Here is a 26,245-nt window from a genome sequence, read left to right as displayed (position 1 = left end):
ACGTCATCAGCGTTTTTCGACTTTAGTTTTTGTAACTCATTTTTAATCCTGTCTTCTGTGACTGGTTTGAAAAATGTGCGCTTATAGCGCGGTTGTGAATAGGTGAATATGGCAAATAAATAGTTATTTTCTAAGAATGAAAATTTCGAAGAAAATTCTGTTTTGAAAGTCGTGGCTGCCAGCAGAATTGATTTAAAATCTTGTTATTTTGTTAAAAAGACACCCCGTTTTTTATAATAATTTGAATTATTGGAATCACGGACGATGGAGGTCTCAGATCTGCTTAGTTCCCGGGTGACTTCTTGGAAAGGTTCACCTGTAATGAATAGCTTGTAATTAGTGCTTTTATTAGCTGAGCTCGACTTTTCCTAGTTGCAGGCAGTCACAATTAATTACTCACCGCTGTCGGTACCATAAGCCATCAAATCCGAATGAGGCGAATGAACGCAAATTTTCAACATATGTATCGTTAATACTATTTCACATTGTCGCTGAAATGCAAAAAACCACAACTAATAAATTTTTGTATTGCCTAAAACGATGTGGGGACTTATGATTCGGGGAAATGCATCATAATCAATCAAAAAGTTAATTTTGGATTTTTAGTTAGTTACGTCTTTTTGTATTTCAGCGACGATGTGAGTTAAGCGCTTTCCATACTATAATAACGATATACATATTACATGCCAAGTTCCACTCCACAATAGATATAAAATTCACCTTGAATTAATTCTTATTTAATTTGTGAACTCGGCTGTCGACTTATTTACATATTATTTCATCTTTATTTCGATGTGTGCTAATTTTGACAATTTACACAAAATTAAAATAAATGTTTTTTGTTTTCGAGCTGAAAGACTAATAAAATGAAACACGGAACTTAAGAATAATAAGTTTTATGAGAAAAAAATAATTACACTTTTCTGAGAAAAAGTAGAAAAAAACTAGCGATGCATCCAGTTTTTTCAACAGACCTTTGACAAATAATATTCAATAGTTACATAATTCTTACCTAATTAGAGGTAATCTTTTAACGCGCAAATAGTCTACTCTCTTTATAGCGAGCCGTTGAATATTTCCGCTGGAAATACCTACTATTATCTTACTCTTTGACTTTAAATTACGAAAGAAGGTCGACGTAGGGTACAGTCTTAACCTAGCATCTCCACAGGCAAAAAAATGTTGGCTAAAATTTTTTGTTTGCCAGGTATACGTGTTATCAGTGCACTTGCACAATATTCGCATTCGCAAAAGCTCCGCATTGATTATTGCGAATGCGAAAGCGAATGCGAATGTTAAAATTTATGCGGAAGTTCCGCGGTTGCGAATGCGAATGCGAATATTCGCCACAACCCTGGTCTGCAGATAACGCACGCTATATATACATATGTACGAGAAAGTATTTACTTTTTGTAAAAACAATTCATAACAAGTAATTATTAATTGACGTCAGTGGTACACACGACCGTGTAAATATGTACATATATGAATATTTACTGTATATTACACTGCATCACTCCCCATACAAAAAACAATCGGTACTGTGTTTCCATTGGAATCATAAAATCTATTATATTTTAAGTCGTCCACTAAAATATTTCGGAAAAATATTAAAATTTACGTGAGCTGGACCGATTTGAAAATACTTTCAAAAAAGGAGTTTTCTTATGAATAAAAATAGTTTCTTAAAGTTATAAAAAATCCCCTCAAATGACCAAACGGTTTAACGTTAAAAAATTTGCATAAAAATATTAAAAAAAAATTCTCAATGGAATCGTGCCCAGTTATTAAAGTTTTTCGTAAATAAATATTTGAAAAAAGTAAAAACAAACAGCATTAAAAATCTCATTATTACGATTCCGTTGAAAAGATTTTTAAATATTTTTATGCCGATTTTTTAAGCTTCATCTGTTTTGTCATCTAAGGGTAGTTTTTTCAAAAAGTTTTTGAAGAAACTATTTTTACTGTATTTACCGAATTTCTAATAGATCTGATCCAATACTTTTCGTGTAAAATCCTGTAAAAATGTCAAACATCAAAATTACTCTCTGAAGTGAGAGTAAAAAGTGAGTAACAACAAAAAGCACGGGAACAAAAAAAGCATTTTTCCTGTAAAAACGTCAACCAGTGATCGCTTGACACTTTTCATGATCTTACCAGAAAAAAAAGTTCGGGTAAAATCTTGCAACTTCATTCTCTACACAACTCTCCAAAAATCGCTCTCATTTACAGGATTTTGGAGGAATTTGGAGTACGGGATAATTTTTCCTGAAACTTCGTGTAAAGTTCGTGTAAAACCTGTAAGTTCATGTAGTACAGGATCAGAGCTAATGTATGTCGTGGAAACAGGGTAATTCACGAATTACTTAGCGAATCACGTAGAGAGTGAATCACGAATCGTGGAAACATCGTGCAACTGCCTCTCTCCGTATGACGTACTCAAATTCATTAATAAACGTTTACTTCTACCTGGACTTTGTAACTTTTGTTCAACTCACAATTTATGACACTAAAAGAGTCCGCAATGAGTCAGTCTGGTTGACTGGTCTAAGAATCATATATTTATAACGAATGAACGATTCATTTTTGACTCATAAATTCTGAGCACTCAGGAATTGATTAAAGGGATTATCCAGTTTTTGTTTGGTGGGATATGTTAAGTGTATGTTTAAGTACACACTTGAATGTATATAAATCTTCAATGAAAAATACAAACTTATTTATGTACATTAGATTGCATCACTCCCCATACAAATAAAAACCGGCACTGTTTTTCCATTGGAATTATAAAATCTATTATATTTTAAGAAGTCCACCAAAATATTTCGGAAAAATATTAAATTTAGTTTCTTAAAGATGTTTTTTGAAAAAATCTCCTCAAATGACAAAACGGTTTAAGTTTAAAAAATTTACATAAAAATATTGAAAAAAAAGTAAAAATAAATTTTGAACGGAATCGTAAAAATGAGATTTTTGATGCTGTTTTTTTAACTTTTTTCAAACTCTTCCGATTTAGACTTATGAGATCTCAGTAGAAAGAAATTTTCCCACCCTTTTTATTTCTTTGCTAATAAGCTCATTCAAAGGATGAAAGAGAAAGGTAGGATGAACGAAATCATTCAAAGTTGAATTAAGGTGTGTTGGTATTTGAAAAAATTTGGACACGAATGACTTGTTTTGCACATAAATAAAATTAGTGGGAAAATACCTTTCTACCGAGATCCCATAAGTCTAAATCGGAATAGTTTTGGCCCAGTTATTCAAGTTTTTCGTTAATCAATCTTTGCAAAAAGTAAAAAAACAGCTACAAAAATGTCATTCTTACGATTCCGTTGAAAAGATTTTCAAATATTTTTATGCAGATTTTTTAAGCCTAGTCTGTTTTGTAATCTGAGGGGACTTTTTTCAAAAAGTTCTTTAAGAAAATATTTTTATTCATAAAAAACTCCATTTTTTTCAAATCGGTCCAGCTCGCTTAAATCTTAATATTTTTTCGAAATATTTTGGTGGACGTCTTAAAATATAATAAATTTTGTAATCCCTGCGGAAAAACCGCAACTTTTTTTGGTGATGCAGTCTAATGTACATACATCAGTTTACATACATACATACATACTACGTGGTTAGAGTTTAAAGTTATAAAATATATGTATAAATATACACATAAATATTTATTTAAATTATTAGGGTAACCCATAAACATACATACTTACATACATACATAGATAATCTTCTCGTAAAACTCAATGAGGTAATCACGATAAGTCGATTAAGATGCTGAAATCCTTGTGATCGTTTATTACTATTCCATCACACGCTATGTTTGTGTTGCTGGTGCATACATCTGTGTTGTTGGACATTGTATTGTTGTAGTCTAATATTTTTCCCCCCAAATTAGAAGATCTTAAAATTTACAAAAGTCGACGGAACATTGATTTATTAAATTCCAGAGGCAAATGCTCAGACCCCTTTCATGTTTTATTATTAGTAGTCAACAGGAACCGTTAAATAAATACCAAGATTTTTATTTTTAGATTATTGTAAAATTGTTACTTTTTAATTTAAATTTTTTTTTCGATGAATTATAATCATTAAATTTGGGTATTAATTTTTTCGATCAAATTGGATCGTTAGTTTGTGATTTTTATCTTTATTTTTGATAATTTTTATCCGTTATGATGGAGACTGCGTTTTTATGACCGATTCAAATTCGTTGTAAAAAATTAAATCTGAAAATACCGGGTATAATATCGATCTCTGACCGCCAAAATAACGTAAGCGACATTTTTCCCAAAATTTTCTTTTTGATGCAGAAATGCATCTAGAGGCTCTAGCAATATTTCTGCATCAAAAAGAAAATTTTGAAAAAATGTCGCTTACGTTATTTTGGCGGTTAGGGCTCGATGCTTTATATGATCGACAAAATAAAGATTCAGAAAAACACTTAAATTTGATCGGAAAAATAGAAATTCAATTATGAAGGTTAGATGACCCCATTACCACCATATATTTAAATTCTAATAGGTTTCAGTTTGACGGTCCGGATTTTCATAAAAACATACAGCGAGTATATTTTTAACCGAGGAGGTTATCAGTTCGTCGGAATATTTTTTTATTTTTTTTATTTTTTCTTGTTAGTCTAATAGTGTCAAATGGGTTTTATGCAATGTTTAGCGATCGGGACAGTGCTTACAATTTTGAAAAAACTTTCGACCACTGGCTTTCCAGAGGGTGGTGCTTACAATTTTGACAAAACTTTCGACCACTGGCTTTCCAGAGGGTGGTGCATCTTTCAAATGATAATTACCGAAACGGAATCGAAGAACCCAAAATTGTGCGTCTCAATATAAAGACCATAACATTTTCACCTGCCTTTTTATCGGGTTATTTGTGTTATATGTATGTTTATTTTATAGTTTATAACAATCAAATACACTGAGGAATAAAAATCTTTAATCAGGAAGGTGTGAATGCATTTTTTGTTGTTGTTAATTAAGACAATTATCAGTTTGAAGTTTTAGATGAAATTTTTTCCGAATCTGACTTTGTGTGAGAAATTTTGCAAAACTTGATTCTTTTTTCTTACATATTGATGCTTTGCGTGATCAATGTAATTTGTCGGCACTATTGTCTGGCTATCTTTTATTCAAAGCTATGGACTTTTGACAAAACAACTTATGTAATTTAATAAGGTTTGGTTTTAGTTGGAAAAATAATGAACTGCCTCACAAAAAGTGTTTATTTTTATCATGCTTTAATTGAAATGCTGTTTTAAACTACAGATTTTGTTTAATGGCAAAAATAATGTATAAACTAACCCAACAATTTAGTGCTTTGCAGAAAAAATTGTTGAACTGGATATTCGTTATTTTGCTAAATGTCGGCAGATCTACATATGTGTAAGCCAACATACATATCGAGCCCTAACCGCCAAAATAACGTAAGCGACATTTTTTTTAAAATTTTCTTTTTGATGCAGAAATATTCCTAGAGCATCTAGATGCATTTCTGCATAAAAAAGAAAATTTTGAAAAAAATGGCGCTTACGTTATATTGGCGGTTAGGGCTCGATGTATGTTTACATAGTCAACCTCTTAAATTGCATGTTATGATGGGTATTATTTGCTAGCTATATAAGTACATACATACATTTGTATATACATTAGGGTGCTCAAAAAAAAAATGCATGTGAAAAAGTAAAGTCGGAATTTAAATGCTCTCGCCCCCTAAGATTGTTCTATATCGAAATAAATTATAGTTTAAAAAACTAAAACCTCCCTATTATAATTGCCATTCGTACTGTCATCAGGTAGAATAGAAATTGCTGCATCTTTTAGGCGCATCAATATTACATAGTTACATCCCGAGCTAATAAAAGGAAGGTAAAAAAAACTTTACCCCTGATTTTTTATTTTGAAACAAAAAAATATTTAGAGGTCGCTACAAGCGCTCAAAGTATTCCATGTATTTTATATATGGGATCCATTTGGGGTTCTTAGGGGTCTTATAAAAATAATTAATAATAGAAAATGGTTAACTAAAGAATTGGGTATTGTTATTCTATGTAAGTCTCCTGAAGAGAAACGAAGAACGATCGAAAATATTGATTTTCAAGAATTCCATACCATTTCTACGAAAACTTGTTTTTTCGCCATAAGTATAAAATACATACGCACAAGGAAAACTTTGAGCGCTTTGAGGACCCCTAAATATTTTTTGATTTCAAAACAAAAAAAAAACGGGTATAATTCTTTTCGGTATATAACAATCCTGGGGGTGAGAGCATTAACTTTTACTTTTTTTGGACCACTCTAATATACATACATACATATATACTCGTACTATATTAATTTCTTTGTATGATCAGTTTTTTTCTTTAATTCTTTATTTTGATTTTTTATTACTGATTATTGCTAAGCAAAGTAACTTCCCTACCTATCTAGTGTGACTACAAATCAGGTCTTACCGCATTTAATTTGCTATCGACTCCCATTGAAGAGTGAAAAAAGATTTTAATTCATGTGAATTTCATATATTGTATGTGGACTGTCCCAGTGGGAAAATTTAACGAATCGTAATCGAAAAAGTAATCAGTAAAACAGCCGTTTTCACATTCGAAAATGCATTGTTTTTCCCCCGGCGATGTCCTAAGAAAAGTGGGGCATTAATTTTTGCATTACCAGTAATGCAGGAATGAATGTGATTTAATATGAATTTTTTGTGACTTTTTGGATACATTAGAATTAAATGCTGATTACATATTAAATAGTAATAGAACCTAGAACTCATAAGAAATACATTACATTACTTATAAAAAGGGAACGGATTTTATGGAAATTGCCTTTTTTTCTGCTAAAGAGATATAGTATATTCGATTAAGAATGTCCACGATTTAGCTTTCGCTGATTCCATATATACACATTTGATGTTGCCTTTTTTAAGATATTTGCCTTTTTTTTGCCTTTTTTAAGATATTTGCCTTTCTTTGCCTTTTGTACCTTTAAAAAGTTATTATAGCATTTACAATTTTTTTTAAAGATAAAAAAAATATACACATGCCCATGCGGCTTATAGAAGCGCAGGCACCTCTTGCCAAATTGGTGTTGGAAAAATTCAAAGACGTTTTCTCAGCTAACGTAGGCTTGGTGACAATAAGGGGTGTGGATAAAATTGTAAAGGGCGAGGAAAACGCCCTTATTCCTGATAATATGAACGTTTCAAACGTTCCATATTTAAATTGGGCTCCACTTGTATCAACTTACGTCGAGCGCACATTTAGTACATTCAAGGCTTTTCTTCGCGAAAATCGAATCGAAACTTCAAAATGCATCTTGTGGTTCAATGTCACTACAACTATACAGATTAAAGTTTTATGAGTTAGAAACTCGAAACGATAAAATAGTCAAAGATTCAAAGTACAAATTTTTCATATAATGAAACTAGTTCATAGTTTTTCTCTTTTTACTTGTAATATAAACATTTCTAAAATAAATGTATTTTTTGATTGTTCTTCGTATTTTCTGTCTTTTTTGCTTTTTTTACAATACCTTGTGCCTTTTCCTGCCTTTTTCGATATTTTGTTTTACCTTTTTTTGCCTTTTTTTGCAATACCTTTTGCCTTTTCCAGCCTATTTCGTTATTTTAATTTGCCTTTTTTATAGGTTTCTAGGTCCTAAAAACCCGTTCCCTGCTTATCACGCATGTAATGCATTACTACTACTACTATTTTCCACTGGGATTACGTTGTTAAATGCCTGTTTATGTGTGCATATGTACAGCGTCGGAGAAAATAATGGAAACAAGCGAATTTTCTGCAATTTACATATCATAGACCAAACAACCCAGTTGGTAAAAGTGGTAATAAATACACCTTCCAAAGGATCTTCTTCCTGATCTTTTGAAGCGATGGACCTTGGTGGGGCCAAGAAAGTAAAGGTATGGGGTTAAACCTTCGTCATAATGCATTCTCTTTTAGCTAGTTTAAGCAATTTGCTAGTCTTTTGATCTGCTATTTCCCTCAGTGGGTTGGAGAAAGCAGAGACACTGCAGCTGTTCTAGTGTGTCTTGGGGTTACCATCGTCAGATGCGTTTTAGAGGTGCGGCACAAATCTCAGCCTCCGGAAGCGTAGGTATGTGTGGGTGTTCAAGTTCAAGCTCCGGGCAAATACAGCAGCTCCCACTCCTTCACTCATTTTAGACTCGTCCGATCGGATTCATTTCTCCCACCCAACTTGTTCTATCAGGATTTTTGGACCTTTTTATTCTACTAGAATGGGCAGTTTTATAAAAAAATAACCAAAATTGAATGGAAAAAAAAATTATATGGTAAAACTAGTCAAAATATAGTGTGGCTATAATTTGTTCGACCGCTGTATGTACATATGTATACATATACAAATGTTCAAGTGCATACGGAAATGCCTTTAGCCAATGACGTAGGTTTGTCGGATTAAATTGAACTATGAATCCATCAATTACATATTATTCACTCCAATCAGATACGTACTCGTACATACATACATATGTACATATGCATGTATAATCACGGTTGCCATTTTGGCCGAAATGTATCATTTTTGGTACATTTTCTCCAGTTTGGTACACTGACACATAACTTTCAGATTTGGTACATTTTTGGAACCTGGTAAAACGAGATAATTAATACTGACATCATATATATACCTATGTATTAACTCCACACCGGTAATTGAAATTCATTACAGCATAACCAAATAGCCACTTGATCGTTTCTTGACATTTAAGTTGCGTTTCATGGTACATACATCATACGAAGCAAAACCAAGGCCATGGCAAGAAAGCATTTTTCTAATGTAAATACATACTTAATTACAATGAGGCAGTAGGAACTAGAAGGTAGTAGGCAAGAGCTCCTGGCAGGTTTAACATGCAAGGCTATTGGCTATGAGATAAGCTTTTCATCTACGTGGTGACTGCAACATTGCCTCTAGATTGCAAATGCTCTGAAAAGGGTATATCAATAATTGCACTGAAGTCCACCATCGCCAACTTTATCAAAAGAAGGAAAGTCAACGTAGCTTAATCTCGACCGGAAATTTCGAAGATTTAGTTATCGCAAGAGGGCAGATATCTAGAGTAAACCCTGAATAAAATGTTTAACTAAAACAGTGGAACTCTTCATAGAAAGAAGAATCGGGCCAGGATATATATCATGTTTGACAGTCAGGCAGCATCAAGGCTTGTAGACTATTGAAATACTATATTGATTGTTTACTTAAGCTTGCATATTAGGGAAAGGGTAGCCCTGTGGTTGATACCGGGACATGAGGGTTTTCATGGCAACGAATGAGTTGACGTTCACGCAAAACGTGGGATGCACCGGAGCCTACATAGCACAGTTACTAGGCTAGTGGGAGGATTCTCAAGCTGCCGAATGGCGAATGAGAAAGTGATATGGCAATCTAATTTAGACTACCCATAAATGAGCACTCGGAGCGGCTTCAAAATTTCACAGACTACCTGACGAGACTGCAGGTTCTGTGGCTGGAATATGTATATAGGGCCAGCACAGTAGATTTATTTACATAGGTCGCGTTTATTCGCTCAATTAAGTTTATAATAAAAAACTATTTGTCTGTTTCACAGAGTTTTTCTTCTTAAGGAAGGTATGTTTTAGCATTTTAAAATAGTTCACAAAACACGCGAAAAATTGGTTCATTAACTATGTCACCAAGGTGTATTTGTAAAATGTTTGAATAATTAAATCTAGAGCTAAAACATATTTTGGTTAATTTTTTACATTCTGGTACAGTTTTTTGTACACAAAAAAAGAGCTAAGTGGCAACCGTGTGTATAATTTGTTTGAAAGAAATCACCTAGCGCTCTCTCTCTCTCTCAATTTGTTATAATGTCAATTAAGAGAATTTTGTCTAAGCTCATACCAATGTTGCCGCTTTGAAACTAAACCCTGCCAGCAATTGGAAGAGAATTTTATCGCCTATCGTCCTGATGTCACTTCTTCGTCACTATTGGAAGTTATCAAAGCGATAGTAACTTATTTCACAAGAACAAAAAACCATTTCGGTCGCTTTTCTATCTTCTTAAAAGATGCTCGGACGATTTTTACTCTCTGAAGCTTTAAAAAATGATTTTAATTTTTTGAATTTTTTATGGAAATTGACAGAAAATACAAAATAATTTTCCAATAAAATTTCTGGTGAAAGTGGCCATTAAGGATATACTTTTTTGGTTGTTTTTGTATGAAAAAATTGTCTTGAGCTCTAGCCAAAACCATATAAATCAGAGTTTCAAATTTAGTAAAAAATTTAGGAAATTCAACGAATTTTTATTAAAATTTCGAGCTTGTTACTCTTTACAAAATTTCTGGGTACGCTATAAAACTGCCCATGCAATTTTAGTCTGTTGAAGCGCAAGTTTTAACCGGCTAAAAATTTGCGTTGATTTTTAATAATATTTTTTTTTTTACGTTTTTTTAATAACAAGAGCAATTTATGAAAACTGGCGTTGATTTTTTGACATTTGGCTGCGAATGGTCTCCCGCATTTTATTTCATAAGAAATTTACGCTTATATAGAAAATTCAAAAAATCAGTGCAATTTTTTAACCGCTTGAAACTTGTACTTCCTCTGACTAAAATTGTATGCGCTATAAAACTGGATACCCGGAAATGTTCTAAAGATTCAGATTAAAAAGCTCGAAATTTTGATGTATAAAGTTTGAAACCTTGATTAACATGAGTTTGGCTAAAGGTCAGACAATATGTTTTAGAGAAAAATAACAGAAAAAATTGTTCCTTGAAAAATGTTGAAAATATTTAAAAAAAAGTATACACGTGAACACTTGTGTAAGTCACTGCATGTAATTAATGTTACGAATATATGTAGTTACTTAAATTCAATCCACCTTAACGCGTTTTTTTTTGGCCCATCGTATTCCCCGTAATGGATTATGGAAATGTGCCCAAAATGATGTATAGGCTATTTCGGATGGTATACAAATCTTGAACATTACTGTCGTTGACTGTCAATTATGTTAATCGGCAAATTCGATAAGATTGTAAATTTACTAAAATTTTTTACAAAAAATTCTGAAATTCTGAAATTCTCCACCGTTATGGTTTTGACCCAGGCATAGATTCAACCTATTTTCAGAAAACTCAGTTTTCCCTTCGGTACCCAAAAATTATGTCAAATTTAGCTTATCATTTACATTCGTTCTTTTTATAGCCAATTTCAAATTTCATATTTTTGTCGCTTAACTTTAACACTCTTCAAAAGCATTTTCTTACCTTAGAACAAAAGCGGCAACACTGCTGATAGAATTTTTGTTTTCATTTGTAGCGCTTAAGAGCGTAAAAGAGCAACTCGAAAGTCTACATAGTTGCTGAATCGTCGGGGATTTTTATTGTTATGAGATTGAATTCCGGATTACTTAATTACCGGCTGAATTATAATTATTTAGATAATAAAAATGCAAACGTATGTAAAAAAAAGTTAAATAAATTGCTTACTAAGTAGGTATCTATAGTTGAATGTGTATCTTTTATCGATTGTTAACACTATCTTCAACATGGTCGATTAAATACGTGAACATACTTACAGAAATACTCCTAATTTCGCTGATATATGCGTTATGATGACGCTAACAAGTGAAAAGGCTTGTTTTCTAAGAAGAAAATGAATATGTAAAAGTAAGTTTTAGAGAATTTTTTTCTTGATTTTGCAATTTTATTGTACAAAATTGGTACAAATTATTTTATTGGCAGTATTGTTCATCATTAGCTATTATTTTTTCCTACTTTTATGGCAAGGCATGGATTCCGCGCCAATAAACTTATACCTTCAACTGAAGTGAAGCGTACTGCGACACAGCGTGCTTTTTGAACACTCCATGCGAATTAATCGTAGCGCTTTCGGTAGAAGCAACATATCGATTATGAAACCAATTGGTTTTGAAAGCTAAAGTAGTCAAAAATAGTGTTCTTCGAAAAAAAACATGCAAAATCCCCCGGATTTATTAAACAAAATATATTGTTGTATGTTTTAATATACTAAGATTTTTGGAGCCACAAAGGATTGATTCAAATTTAAAAGCGCTAAAAAAAATGGCTGGCGGTAAAAGCATATTTCTGGAGCAATTTAAAATAGAAAGAGCTAAATCTGACTCCAAAAGCACCAAAATGGCAGCACTGGTCTGTAGAGAGCCCAGTCGATGATCTGACCATTTTTATAAGCTCATGCTAAAGGATTCGCTTCTGGTCCCACCAAATGCAGAGCATTATCTTATTGCCGTGCTTTACATAAACCTTACTTACGCTTTGGATTGGATCGTAATGAATCCATTTTTCATCGCCGCTGACCATACAATGCGAAAATTACTTTGCTTTATACCGCTAAAGGAGCATTTGCGAAACAGTGACACGCTGTCCGATATCGCTTGGTTTGACTTCGTGAGGCATCCGACTTTCTGGACGAGACCAATGGCTTTCAATCGCCATGAAATGTCTCCTCAAGCCACTCCCAATATTTACACAAGTTTTTATTGGGTTTTGCACGTGTCTTCGTGTCCGGAATGGCCTTCGATACGGCTCTACAAAGGTTTACGGGCTTCATTCGCACTCCCTGGCGGTTGTTTCAAAATCACCACATCTAAAACGTGGGAACCTCTCTTACTCACAGGTTGAAATTGATTGATGGAGTATGCTCCCCGTAAGCCTCAAACAGCAGCCGATGATATTCTCCTGCACTTTTCTTCAGATCGAAACAAAGTACCTACTTGTACTAATGCCTTCCGCGAATAGAGTTTTGTGGGCACAAAAGCTCGAATAGTCGTCGCACGGTGGCTGCAACATTATCCGGTATGCTTAAACAGCAATGGTGCCCTCTGTTCACAATCCATTAAAACTTACTTGTCTACCCAATATAATTTGCGTAAACAGAATATTTACTGTTTTCCTAATTGGGGTTTTTTTTTTACCACAAATAAACCAGTTTAAATTGTATAATATGTCAACACCTTAGTGACTAATATTGTATTGTCTTATTGTTTTATATTTTTGCTTCTTGTTGACATGCATATCGCACTTTAGCTGGAAGAATGTCATAATTCAAAAAGTATACAAAACGTATATGACTCTCCTTGAAGTATGCAATATTTAGACCAGGGCCGGCGAACCTTTATACATATACTTGCCATTATTTCCTCAGAAATATTCAATGCAACCATGACGTCCCAACAAGAAATCATGACTTATCGCCGTTCTTGGAGATATTAATTAACACACAAATCGTGCAAAACTTTTTAAAACAACGAATTATGCGCCTCTTAAAGGTCTCTGTGGAAATATTGTCAGCTCCTGCAGACAGCTAATATGTCTGGAATTAACTTCGAAGTTTCTAAAATTTTAGTCTTCGCAGTTTTGGTCAAATTGACCGATGGTATTTCTAATTGTTTTGATTCCAACTCTTTCCTTGTTTCGACAAAGTTTTTGATCCATATTGAACTGGAACTCAATCAGCAGCATTCCAAAATCATCGATTTCCAACCAATAAAATTTTTTGGTGATTTCGTTTTTTCCAAAAAATGTTGCCCTTGCCAGGTGCAAAATGTGTTAGATATTACACGCAACACTGTCAAAGGGCATGTCTTTGCCTTCTTTTCCGTGTCTAGCTCACGCAATTCATAATATTATATTTTTAAGCAACTATCTGATTTTCAGGGCAACCATTACCCCTGACAAAGCTTAAAAGGGCAGGGAATGTGCCTTTTTTGCCTTACAAGAGTGAAATATTTTAAGAAACGAACAACATTTTCTCACCGTTTTCCTTTATTTTAGACCCGACCACAAAAAGAGAAAGGGTAATGAAAAGGCGAAATTTTTTGGTAGAAACGAAATCACCATTAGACAAATTCAGTTAATCAAGTAATGTCACATGAGGATATATAATAAATTTGAGTGTTTCCGATAACTCCTTGAATTCAGAAAACCGCTATTAAAGTTCTTCGATGACAGAGTTTATTACCAAAGAAAATTCGTCTGTGCCTCTTGCTACGTATGGTTTTTCATGTAAGTCCAAATCGCATTTGAAATTATTTAAGTTTGTGAAGCATTTGTAATTTTTGGAAACAATATCTTTACCAAAAACTTTCAAAAGCGCGAATGAGATATATCCTAATTATAAGAGTTTTATTGGAGCCTTGAAAATTTACGGTAAAATTCAATAATTGCTGGCACATATCCTTAAAAACCATAAACTTTGCAAGCCACGTTTTCGTTTATTTAATGCCTCCGAAGATATGGAGTTCACTATTTTTTGTGACTACGCCCATTATATTACAACGAAGGCGAAACCATGCTTTTGAAACAAAGCTTGTTCTTTCACTGGAACTCAATAATCGAATGTCTTTTGTGGATTTTGTTAATTATCGTCTGTATTTTTGGCCCTTCTGAGCTATGTTGGGTGTGAATAGATCTTGCTTTGGTCTCCGATTTAAACGAAAAAAGAAACTGCTTTGATTATGTAATAATTACTACTAGTAATTGAGGAATTGGGTCCTCAATTAATGTCGTGCCCAAGTTATTTTGTTGCGTTGCGTGCTTTTGGTTCGCCAGGCCTGATTTAGACACTAATCATTTTAAGAAAATTTGTTTTTTCGAAACAACCGGTATTTACTCGGGTGTACGTGGCGTATGAGTAACTTCCTTTCCTGCTCATTTTTCATACAAAAATCGTTGCGCATATTCATTTGACCACTCATTATTTCGTATTTATCTATCGATTTTCTTCATCAGTAACTTGATTTTTTTTTTGAAACAGATCAGGCTTCAACAAATGCAAAAATCTGGCACAGATCATTAAAAAAAAAAAGCTGCAATGATTAATTAATTTGTCAGAAACCATAAGCCCTATCGGAAAGTGATGTATATACGGTTTATGGAGAATTTCATTGGCTTTCATTTAGCGTATTTATAATTAAGATTTTTAAATTGGATCGTAAGACATATGTACGTGATTAAAAGGAAATAATTTTTGCTTTAAGCTGAATAACGGTAAATTGAAAATATCTCGAAAACGTATCCATAGAAGAAAAACTTAACTCGATTTTCGGAATCACCGAGCAATTCTACATAGGAATTGGATAGAGGCATCCATAGAACATTTTTGCTGTAAACCAGTGATATACAGAGCCAATAACCACCAAAAAACTGTCTATGTACATTGGAGTGAGTCAAATTGTTCGGTAGAAAGAACCATGTAACAATGAGTATAGCAAAAACGCAATCTTTGGAAAATTCTAAGAAGATTTGCTCTAGAAACATAGTGGGTCCCAAATGATTTTGAGGTACGTGCATATTGATGTCAAAACTTCACCTCCATAATTTTTTAAGAATTACTTCCTTTTTTCAAAAAAAAAAAAAATTAAAAATCAAATTGCATACGTCAAAATAATATTAGCAGACCAAAGTATACAATGTAGGTTTATCAAAACAATTTCATTAATCCATTTATAAAAAAAAAAAACTAAGCGAACAGTTAGCGATCGGCATTAGGACCATACGACCGTTAAAAAAAAAGCATTTACTTTGAAGTAATCATAGTGAAGTTTTGATGAAAACTTACATACTGAAATCTTATAGAAATCCCGCAAAAAGCTAAAATAAAAAGTAGGTTAATTTTTATCAGTTGGTTATTTTTTCTGCAAGGCAACTTTTCTCGAGTGAAGTAATTTTCTTTTCAAAGCAGTAAAACATTGAGTTCTCATATGATATTTTTATTTATGCTATCGTAATGAAAATTACGTACATACATACATACACACATAAAAATTTAAAATTCTTAAATGGAATATCCTCATATTTACTCCAAATTCCAACCATATAAGAAATATTTCTATATTGGCAGTATCTACTAGAGTAGTGAGCAAACATTACAGTAGGGATGTATAAAAAGGAACACCTAATGAAACTTTGTTGATTGTTTTAATTGTTGCACAAGGTTTGGAATTTGGATTTATATAGTTTTTATTAGATAATGAGCTCTAATTAAAAAAAAAAAATAGCGAAAAGAAATGCTCATTTTCCAATATTGTTTTCGCACGAATCGAAAATCATGATATTTCATTTTCTATACAAAAATTTCAAGTTTTCGATTCGTACGAAAACCAGAATATGCCTCATTATATAAAGATCACTACAATGTCGAGTGAGTCAATATAGTTATTTATTCCTTTTTACCTGAATAGTGAGTAAATTTTTATTCAGTGAAAAATTGAGGTATATGTTTGAGTTAAACATTCTTAAATAATATATTGCTAATCATTTTAAAAATTTTCAAATCGGGTTTTTTTTTTTAAATTTCCAGGTAGCTTTAAAATAAAATGTTAATACTTCATAAAGTTTCAGTTTGTATAAGTAAACATCGTCAACAAAGGGGCATAGCCATCCCAAAGTAAAATAATCTCTTCAACTTTATTTTCAAGCGCGGATACGTCAAATGTATTGAATGTATTTGTTACATATGTATGTATATTCACAGATAATAATACATAGAAAACCTGCGCATGCGCAAAACGTACATTTGGCTCAAAACTATCTCCCTTTGATTGCTGAATCCAAACATATTGCGCAGATAGGTTACTGCCAATATACATAGAACTACTTATTAAATATATGATTCCAGCTGAAAGAAATCACGGACGTTGTTTCGTCAGTCAAAAGTCCATAGTTATGTATGTATAGTATGTTCGAAATTCTATTTTGTGATAGCGTTGAGATGACGGCAACATAGAATCAATCGAAAAGTTTGTAGACGCTTTTAGCCGGCAGATATTTATAAACAGAGTTAAATAAATTAGTTAGTAAAAAGAAGTCGACGCTAAAACAAAGGAAAATCACTAGACAGCTTTGTCGCGCATTCATTTGTGTGTTAAATATGTTAATGAGTGCGTCAGATCATCGTTTGCGGTTTAATATATGTATTTACATATCAGCCACCAGACTTAATTTAATTTGTAAAGGCTTTAAATCTCCTTCTGATGCGTGGTTTATTGGCTTGTACTTTCCATTTTGCAACTTTTGTTTGATTTAACGAGGGCCGTTAGATAAGACAGTGAGTTTTTGAATTTTCCGCATGGTGAATTGAAATGCAACCCTGCTCCGGCCAACTAACATCTGCTAATATCGGATCATAGATCACTATAAAAGCTATGCCAATAAGTTTGTCTTGTAAATTTTGACAAAATGAAAAAAAGTGAATTTCGTGTGCTTGTCAAGCATTATTTTTTACGTAAAAAACCATCACCAAACCAAGCAAAAGCTTGTTAAATACTTAAGGGACTCTACTCAATAGTTAGATAATGGTTTAATGAATTTCGTTGTGCTCGTACCAGCACAATTGAAGTCGAATGTACATATATGGCGAACGCAGACGATGGAACGATAAGCTGTGCTTTTCAACGATATATCTACTAAATACTGCTGCTACGCCGCCGGCTTGGTAATGTCGTACGAATGGACGGAAATGCTCCAGCTCTGAAAGTACTTAACGCGGAGGAATGGTTGAATGAATTTACAACAAAAAAGCTACAATTAATGCCGTTATAACATTTTCAATATCTCAATTCTATCGACTAGGTGTATGGTGTCAAGTTAGCACTATATACCATTTTTTCTTAAAAAACGAGAGCTACAAATTTTTTCTTTCCACCACAAATTTACAACAAAAAAGCTACAATTAATGCCGTTATAACATGTTCAATATCTCAATTCTATCGACTAGGTGTATGGTGTAAAGTTAGCACTACATACCATTTTTTCTTAAAAAACGAGAGCTACAAATTTTTTCTTTCCACAACAAATTTACAACAAAAACACTACAATTAATGCCGTAGTTAACTATTCCAATTTCGAAAAGTGTAGTGCTAACTTGACACACGTAATGGCTTCAGTTGGCACAGAAGAAAAACGACTGGCGTGATTTGTTGAACTCGGCAAAAAATTCTTAGGCGGTTATACAGCATCAATCACTAAGAAGAAAAGCGCAACCGCGTAACCATTTCAGAGAAGTAATTGGCGATTTCAACTGTTATCCGGTCGAATGTTTACGCCGCGCCATTTCGTAACTGTAGACGAAGCATGGATCTATCCAAATACATAAATAAGAAGGCAAAGAACAGGCAAAGAGTGGACGGCGCACAAAAGCTCTCCAAGGTGGATTGGAGCGAGAATCTCTGAGGGCCTAAAACGTAGTTTCGCAGGCTGAAAATAAGTGATTTTCAGCGGCGTTTTGCCAAAACCGAAACCAATATATGTAAGTCAGACGGTGCAAGGTCTGGGCTGCTATACAGTGGATCCATTAAAATTTCTCAACCAAGTTCCGAAAATTTTTTCAAAGTCAATAAAATTTGTGTGTGATTCTGGTCCATCTTTTAAGATGTTTTTCGTTCAAACGATCGTAGTAGTTCATAATGGACAATTCCTTTCCAATACCATCAAAAGCTCAATATAACGTCGTTTGGATGTGAAGTCGTTGGTGGAGTGTCATCGGTGTTTGACCATGATCGTCCGTAAGGATTCCTTTGAGAAATGGTCCGATTTCGTTGCGTTTCAGCAGTGGTTTAGTCCGATTTACTTGCGTTAATTTATATGGCTCCCAAACATCGAGCTTCTTTGACTGCCTCCGTTATCTCCTGGTTTCGTAAGATATCTGCCAATTTTGGAAACTATCTTGAAAGCTCTTTACTGTATTTCCAAAGGCTAATTGAATGATCTGCTAACGCGGTAGTCTTAGCGTTATGCTTTCCGGCTTTTAGAAATTAGTTTTTTTTTTTAAATTGAATTAAATTAAGTAATCTATATATATACATATATATGAGCCGCTTATTTTGACAGTGGCATAAGTCACTTCACACCACCATGGCCGGCTACTGGTTGTATCTGAACGCATAGGTTATTCGTTCAACTTCATCAACCGAAGGTAGAAGGTTTTTGTAGTTGGTTTATGACAGTAGTGCGATTTAAAGATGCATTCGGTTACACGTAGCTGGCCATTTAAGCACAAGAGGCACGAAGTGACTTATGCCACTTTCAACATAAACGGCTTATTTATGTAAGTATATTTTTCTTTATAAAAGAATAAGAACTAATAAATAAAAGGACATTCGGCAAATAAACAAACTGACAAATGTTGCGAGAAATACAAGGTTTAGTCATAACTAAAACGCAACAAGGGACAGATTAGGTCATACCTACAGTCCAAAAAGTACGTTTTACAGATTTGCGGTTGAATCGACAACGATCTCTGACATATTATAGAAAGTGTGAAATAAACAGTAAAACAACTTCCATAAATAATATAAACAAGCTAAGAAATATATATTTTTCTCATACATATGTACATACATACACCCTGCGACAAAAAATAGCACATCAATATTTCACCAGTTTTGACTACTTTTCTTTTGCTTTTTTTAAGGTTCATTACTTTTATATAAAATTATAACTCTTTATCTAACAAATACCATATAAATCTAAAATTCTCAAAAATTAACGCTTCAAATTTGCACTTATTATTATGCTAGAATTTAATGAGCTATAAAACTGTATACCAAAAATTATTCTAAAAATTAAAATTACAATGCTTTTATAATTTTCGTGCAAAGTCTGAAATTTAGATTTATACGGTATTTTCTAGATAAAGAGCTATACTTTTATATAAAAATAATAAACCTTAAAAAAGGCAAAAGAAAAGTAGTGAAAACTGGTAAAAATATGGATGTGCTATCTTTTGTCGCGGGGTGTACATATGTATATCCTTCAAGCGAGGCAATTGCAATGACCCCATCTGTTCAAGTCACTGACTTTTCTTCTACAACAATATCAATTCATTCTCAATTATATGTTGACGTCATTGTCGCTGTGACAACAATTCCAACATAAATGATGATTACCATGTAAACGCACTTTGAGCGATGTTTAAGTCACAGAAATTGCTTGGCTTTTATTTTATGTACATAAATATGTACATACATATCGTCGATGTTTTTGCAAAACCGCCCATCGAAGAGTTGCAAAAGCGCCTAAATCGCCATTGTGGTCAAAATGAGATTTGGTAACCCTGAACTCCAGGCCTCGAGATTTATGCATAAAAATCGTATAATCGATATTAAAACAACAGAGTTGTAAAAATAATAGCTAGAGAAAGTACCGCCTATCAAGGCAATGCCTTCAAAGAAAAACCGTTTGTTCGCTCTCCTGTAAAATTTTAGTGCCGGAAGATAGGCGGTTTTGCAAAAACATCGACGATATGTGTATCTACAAAAACAATATGTGTAAGTACGGTTCATATGTATGTATGTATGTATGTGCGTGCGTATGCAGTTTCATAAAGTTATTAATTTATATCAGTAATTTTTGAAAAACTCTTCAGCGGTGAGAAACTCTGACTTTTTACCCATTAAAGCCTTTTTATTTTGTGTTTGTTTTTTTTTTACGTGCGTGAACTCAATTATTTTAAGAGAAATAGTTTTCACATGTCATAGGTTACAGTTAAGGTGGCTGCCGCAAAAGAGAGCCATTTTCGGTCTTTTAAGCTCGGAACACTTTGACGACTGCAACTTCACGACGTAACGACAGCGACATCATTTTGTCGACAAATGTCGCCTTGAAGCCAGCTTCTTAAACATTTTGAAGACCTCAGCGACATAGCAAACAGCTGATTTTAAAGTTTGACATTTTGGTATATTTATTTCACAAATTGTGTATTTTTATTTAAGTAAATAAGAAAAACATGAACAATGAAGAATATGTGATTAATTTTGCGACAATTTAATTTTGCAGCACTACATGTACTCATTGTCGCCGGCAAAATTAGAAATAGATTTAATTTGGCGACGTCGACAATTGCAGTCCTGCAGCCAAGATGTCGTGCTGTCGTCAAAATAATTGTGTCCGTAAGAACGTGTGTATTTAAAATTTTACAGATGCTGCTTGTCGCTTGCTGTCGTCAAAGTGTTCCGAGCTTCATAATCGAAGTCTATGAACTATAACTATATGAATCCCTAGCAAAATTTCGTTTTTAGGACGTAAATATTTTACATGATTTGAAATGGATAATTGAGCGAAAACGTCCATATCAAAATCACTGGATAGCTCTTAAGTTTCCGCAAACTGTAAATTTGACTAAAGTTTCGATACCAGTGTTTTAGGCCTTGATCTTCCCTAAATCATAGGTAGCCTTGTTGTGTGAACGATTCTCAAGCTCTCGATAGTTATGGAATATCTTGGGTTTCAAAAACTTTTAGACAAGCTTCTGTGTAGCCTTACAGGGCAATTCCGGCAACTGTCTTTCAACTCACCACAGTCTTTTGGAAAGACAAACGTCTTTCATAAGACAAATGCCTATTCTGGCAAGTATGATGAAAGCTCTTTGCTGTCTTTCGAAAGAATAATTGCTAGGAGGAGGAGGTATTAGTTTTTTTTAAATTATATTAAATTACAAAAATATGCACATCTAGTTTTCTTTTTAAAACAATAAAAACTAGTAAAAAACAAATAAAATGAAATAAAAAATAAATAAATAAATAAGCAAAAATAAATAGATACTTAGTGTCGCTGTTATTACCATGCGACAATACATAATATTCCGTAGAATCCAAATGCATGTTGTCAGCAGTGCTGTCAGATTGGGGGTAATTTTCCTATTTGAGGGATATTTTGCAACAAAAATTATTAAAAGGGAAAAAAGAACATTCAAAAAAAAATTTCTTTTGACACAGTTATCGATGCATAATTGATCAAAATTCAAGAATATTCGATATTCTTACGTAATTAATGCCAATCAGTTATTATATTTTTTACGAATGTTACTTCTTTACTACTGAAATATGTTTTTGTTTCGAATTCTTTGGGAATTTTATGGGGTACATTTTTAGATGTTGGTAATTGAGGTATTTTTTCTCAATTTTTGTGGGACTCTTGTCAGAGAATGTCTGGCATCACTGGTTGCCAGTTTGGCGGTCGAACAAGCTCCGTCACCTATTTGACCTTGTACTTTCCAGCCGGTGTTGAGAGAGTAACAGCTATGCAGCAAAAACAACATAAGCTCGTTGTCGTTTATTTAGTAACGGAATATAAAATAATACAAAGTGAATTCAAAGACAGTGGTCAAATATAAGAAGTTAGTGATACAAAATCTAAAAATTATAATTAATGAAAAAAAATATGAAAAATTATGGATACTAATTGTGATGCTGAAGGCACCACAGTACTCCCCGTTTAAAGGAATCGTACGGCTTTGCGTATTATGCGGCTATGTCTTTCTGATGTCATTGTTGTTGATGACGATGTTTGCGATGCCTGGCCGTTTACAGGGGTTTGTATGCATTCGTCTACGTCTATTTTGGTGCTTTCTGTTGTTGTTGTTGTTGTGTCGGAACTTGCGCTGTTTTTTGCCCATTAATAGGTAGTTGTATGTATTCATCTGCGTATTTTTGTGCTTTCTGTTATTGTGTGTCAAAGATTCGCTCGTTGCGCTTCGTGCCTGGTTTTAAGCGGTCGATGCTGATCTGTACCTTTCGTTCCCTAACTTTAATGGTGAAATATTTTTTGTATCGTTGTAAAACGTGCGAACATTGATTTAAGTCTGGGTGTGTGTAATAAGTTACCGTTGAATGGTACATATGTAGTCGTTCGAAATGCTTAGTTCCTAGTAGACTAAACAGTAGCTTCAGCAGGTGAGACTCAAACTGTCGCCCTTGGTCCGTTGTTATGAATTGTGAACAGCCATATCGGTCAAACCTCATTGCTATTAAGGCTTTAGAGACTGTCTCGGTATCGCTTCGGTCCAACGGGTTAACCGTTCGATTAAGGTCAAGCAATATCGTTAGCCGATGTGAAGGGGTAGCGGCCCAATTATGTCAACGTTGACATGATCTAAACGGCGATCCGGTAGCTGGTATTGTAGTAGTGGTGCTTTTGTATGGCAATTTACCTTTGAATTGTGGCATTTTATCCAACATCGCACAAAGTCAGCGGCGTCTTTGCGAATGTTAGGTCATACACAGCGTTCGGTAGCCCTTTTTACTGTGGTCCTTGGAGCTGGATACGCCATTGCATGCACGTGGTTCAGTATCTGCCTTCGAAATCGTGCTGGTATAAATTGGCGGATATTACGTGACGATATGTCGCACCATAATTCGCTCACGTCACCTGAAATTTGTAATCGTTTGAATTTAAGCGATCGTTTGAATTTACCTCTCCGTACCGATCAAAAAGGGTCGGCGACCGCCTCGGATGTTGCTCCAGCGACCGATTCAATTCATTTCGAGCTTGAGTCGTTCGCGCCGCCTTTGTAATGTTTACAGGGCGGTCGGCAGTTCTTACTAATAGAACCGAATTTTCCGTGATACCATCACTCGTCGAAATACACTGGTGTCCTGCTTCGACGTCGCTGGCATGACTGGCGTCGGTTCTCTTGTTGGTGGCGGCGGCGTTCTGTGCCGCGCTCAGCGTAAATTCGGTCAAAGCGTTTTGAGAGTTCATTTATGGCACCATATAACTCAGTGTACTCACCCTTTGGCTGGTTTTGGACCGGCGTGGCTGTTGAAGGTGCTGGTGTTGAATGTGTTGCTTGACTCGTACAGCTATTTACTTGCAAACCGATGGTGTCCACGATGGCATCTCCTGTTTTTAAATATTCCTTTGCAGATCCCGAACAAGCGGCTATATTTTTTACCGCTGACTCGCTGATGGTATTATCTACCAAGCGCATCATTTCTGCGTAAAGTTGACTGGGCCTCTGATCCCCCAACTGAGTTTCGTTCAGCATCTGGTTGAGCCGGCGTTGTTGGCTCTGGGTGCAGAATGTGATAAGTGGGCGTTTCATGGGCTAAAAAATCTTGCAGAGTTTTCGGTCCTAATAAAGCCATAACGGTGTTAAATTTTTGCTTGTCGCTTTTAATACCCACCCATTGCTGGAAACCAGTAAGCCAGACTCAGAAACCAGACATCGGTGTTTCTGTGGTCGATTGCGGGCATATCAGTTTTTAACGCCACGGCGTTGACGTCAGCTGCGGTTGCTTTTTCTTGCGAAGCATTATTTGGCGGCGCGTTGATAAGGCTGCAGGCCTGCTGCTTCACCACGTGTGAGACTCTGGTATAACGCCGGCTCCATTTGGAGTTGTAGTGGCGTTGGAGTCCACGGTAGACATTACCACATCTTGTAATGTTTACTTCTTATTGGCTACGTGTGCTAAAAGGCTACAGCAAGATTGTGCCAATTGACTTAGTCGGGGTCACCACTTTAGTGTCGTTGTTATTACTATGCGACAATAGAGACACTAATATTCCGTAGAATCCAAATGCTTGTTGTCAGTTTGGCGGTCGAACAAAAATTATATCGCTAATGTAACAAAGCTGCTCCGTCACCTACTTGACCTTGTACAAGGCGAATCTATACAAGGTGGTGCTATCGAGTCCGCTGGTTTCACGGCGAATATTGTACCTTTTGTCAAAATGATGTGTTTGTTGTAATTTTGCTTTGTCAATTGTCAATCTGGGTTTAATTCGTTGTTGTAACTTTTGTTTTTGTTCTGTCAACACCACCTTGTAAAAATTCGCCTTGACCTTGTACTTTCCAGCCGGTGTTGAGAGAGCAACAGCTATGCAGCAAAAACAACATAAGCTCGTTGTCATTTATTTAGTAACGGAATACAAAATAATACAAAGTGAATTCAAAGACAGTGGTCAAAGATAAGAAGTTAGTGATACAAAATCTAAAAAACATACTTAATGGAAAAAATATGAAAAATTATGGACACTAATTGTAATGCTGAATGCACCGCAGACATTTTAAAAAGTCAAATGATATTAAAAAATATATACTTTTCTTTTTAAAATAATAAAATAAAAAAATTAAAAGAGATGTGAATTAGACAAAGAAAAACATCAAAAAGAAGAAAATATTACCCAAAAAATTGAATGAAATCAAAAGAAATATTTTTTATTCTTAAAACAAAATTTAAAAATTAAAAGAAAAATAAATTGAAAACGACAAAAAAATTAAGATTGAAAAAATAAAATAAGATCCTAAAAATTAAATAAAGTAAAAAATATATATTTTGTTTCTAGAACAACAAAATCCAAAACCAAGAAGAGATATAAATTGAAGAAGCTGAAAATATTTAATTCAAAAATATAAAAAATATGTTCTAAAAATTTTATGAAGTCGAAAAAAATATATATATATATATATTTTTCTTTTTTAAACAATGAAATCTCTACGAATTTGTAACTAGAATAACCAATGTCTTTCGAACTAGTTTGCCATCTGTCATTTGTCTTAGTGTTTAGGCGCGTTAGGTGCCTACTCACCTCTCACGGATTTCTGTTGGGCTGCTTCATTTGTAGCAATACTTTTGAAAATGCGGTTAGGACCCGCTTCTATTGATCTGCCGACATTTTTTCTGCAACAGTAACGGATCGAACTCAGACTACGGGTGTTTTGGCCTTTTCTTTTCTGTGCCATTACTTTCTGTGCCTTTTCGCATCAATCTTAACATACTGTTCGCTGGAGAGCACAGTTCACACCTTTGAGGAGGGTAGTTCTCCCGGGCAGAGATCTATGTTAACCGTGTAAGGCTGAATAACTATTCTTAGGCAATGCATAGTTCAAGGTAACGTTACGTCTGCATGCTAAATCTTAAACGTTGTCTATATACTGTTTTTTACTACTTAAGATGAGAATCATAGCCATAGAACCAAGAGCCCTTATCGACGCCTGGGTGCCCGACAAAAGTGATATTTAATTCACGGTCGACTTGCTCTGAGCCTTGGGGCGTCTAACGGGCTGCGAACAACTGGCTTCCATTCTGTACAAATTCAGGCCTCAGTACAGAAGTTGCATTATCCGATAAGGAAAGTTGACTTTGGCTACGATTTCGAGATCCCCTGGAAACAGTTTGTTGAATCTGGAAGTTGCATAGACAATGCCTCAAGTAACGCCAGAAATTCCAGTAATAATAATATAATTCCTATTCTTTCTTGATGGAAACTATGGACTTTAACGAAAAAAAATTCTTGGCCTAAAGATTAAAATTTACGGCAAATACTTGATTTATTGAAAGTGAACAGACTCCATAACACCCTCTTTCCTTAATCCGAGTTCTCCCACCTTCAGGACGGATATAAAACATCAACCAGCGAAGTATAAGAGCGACAATACGCTTAAGGCCTTTGTTGGACAGGATC

Source organism: Rhagoletis pomonella, unplaced genomic scaffold (genome assembly GCF_013731165.1).
Source record: "Rhagoletis pomonella isolate Grant_MI unplaced genomic scaffold, Rhpom_1.0 Rhpom_scaffold_00847, whole genome shotgun sequence".
NCBI classification, from domain to species: Eukaryota; Metazoa; Arthropoda; class Insecta; order Diptera; family Tephritidae; genus Rhagoletis; species Rhagoletis pomonella.
This window is presented reverse-complemented; position numbering follows the sequence as displayed.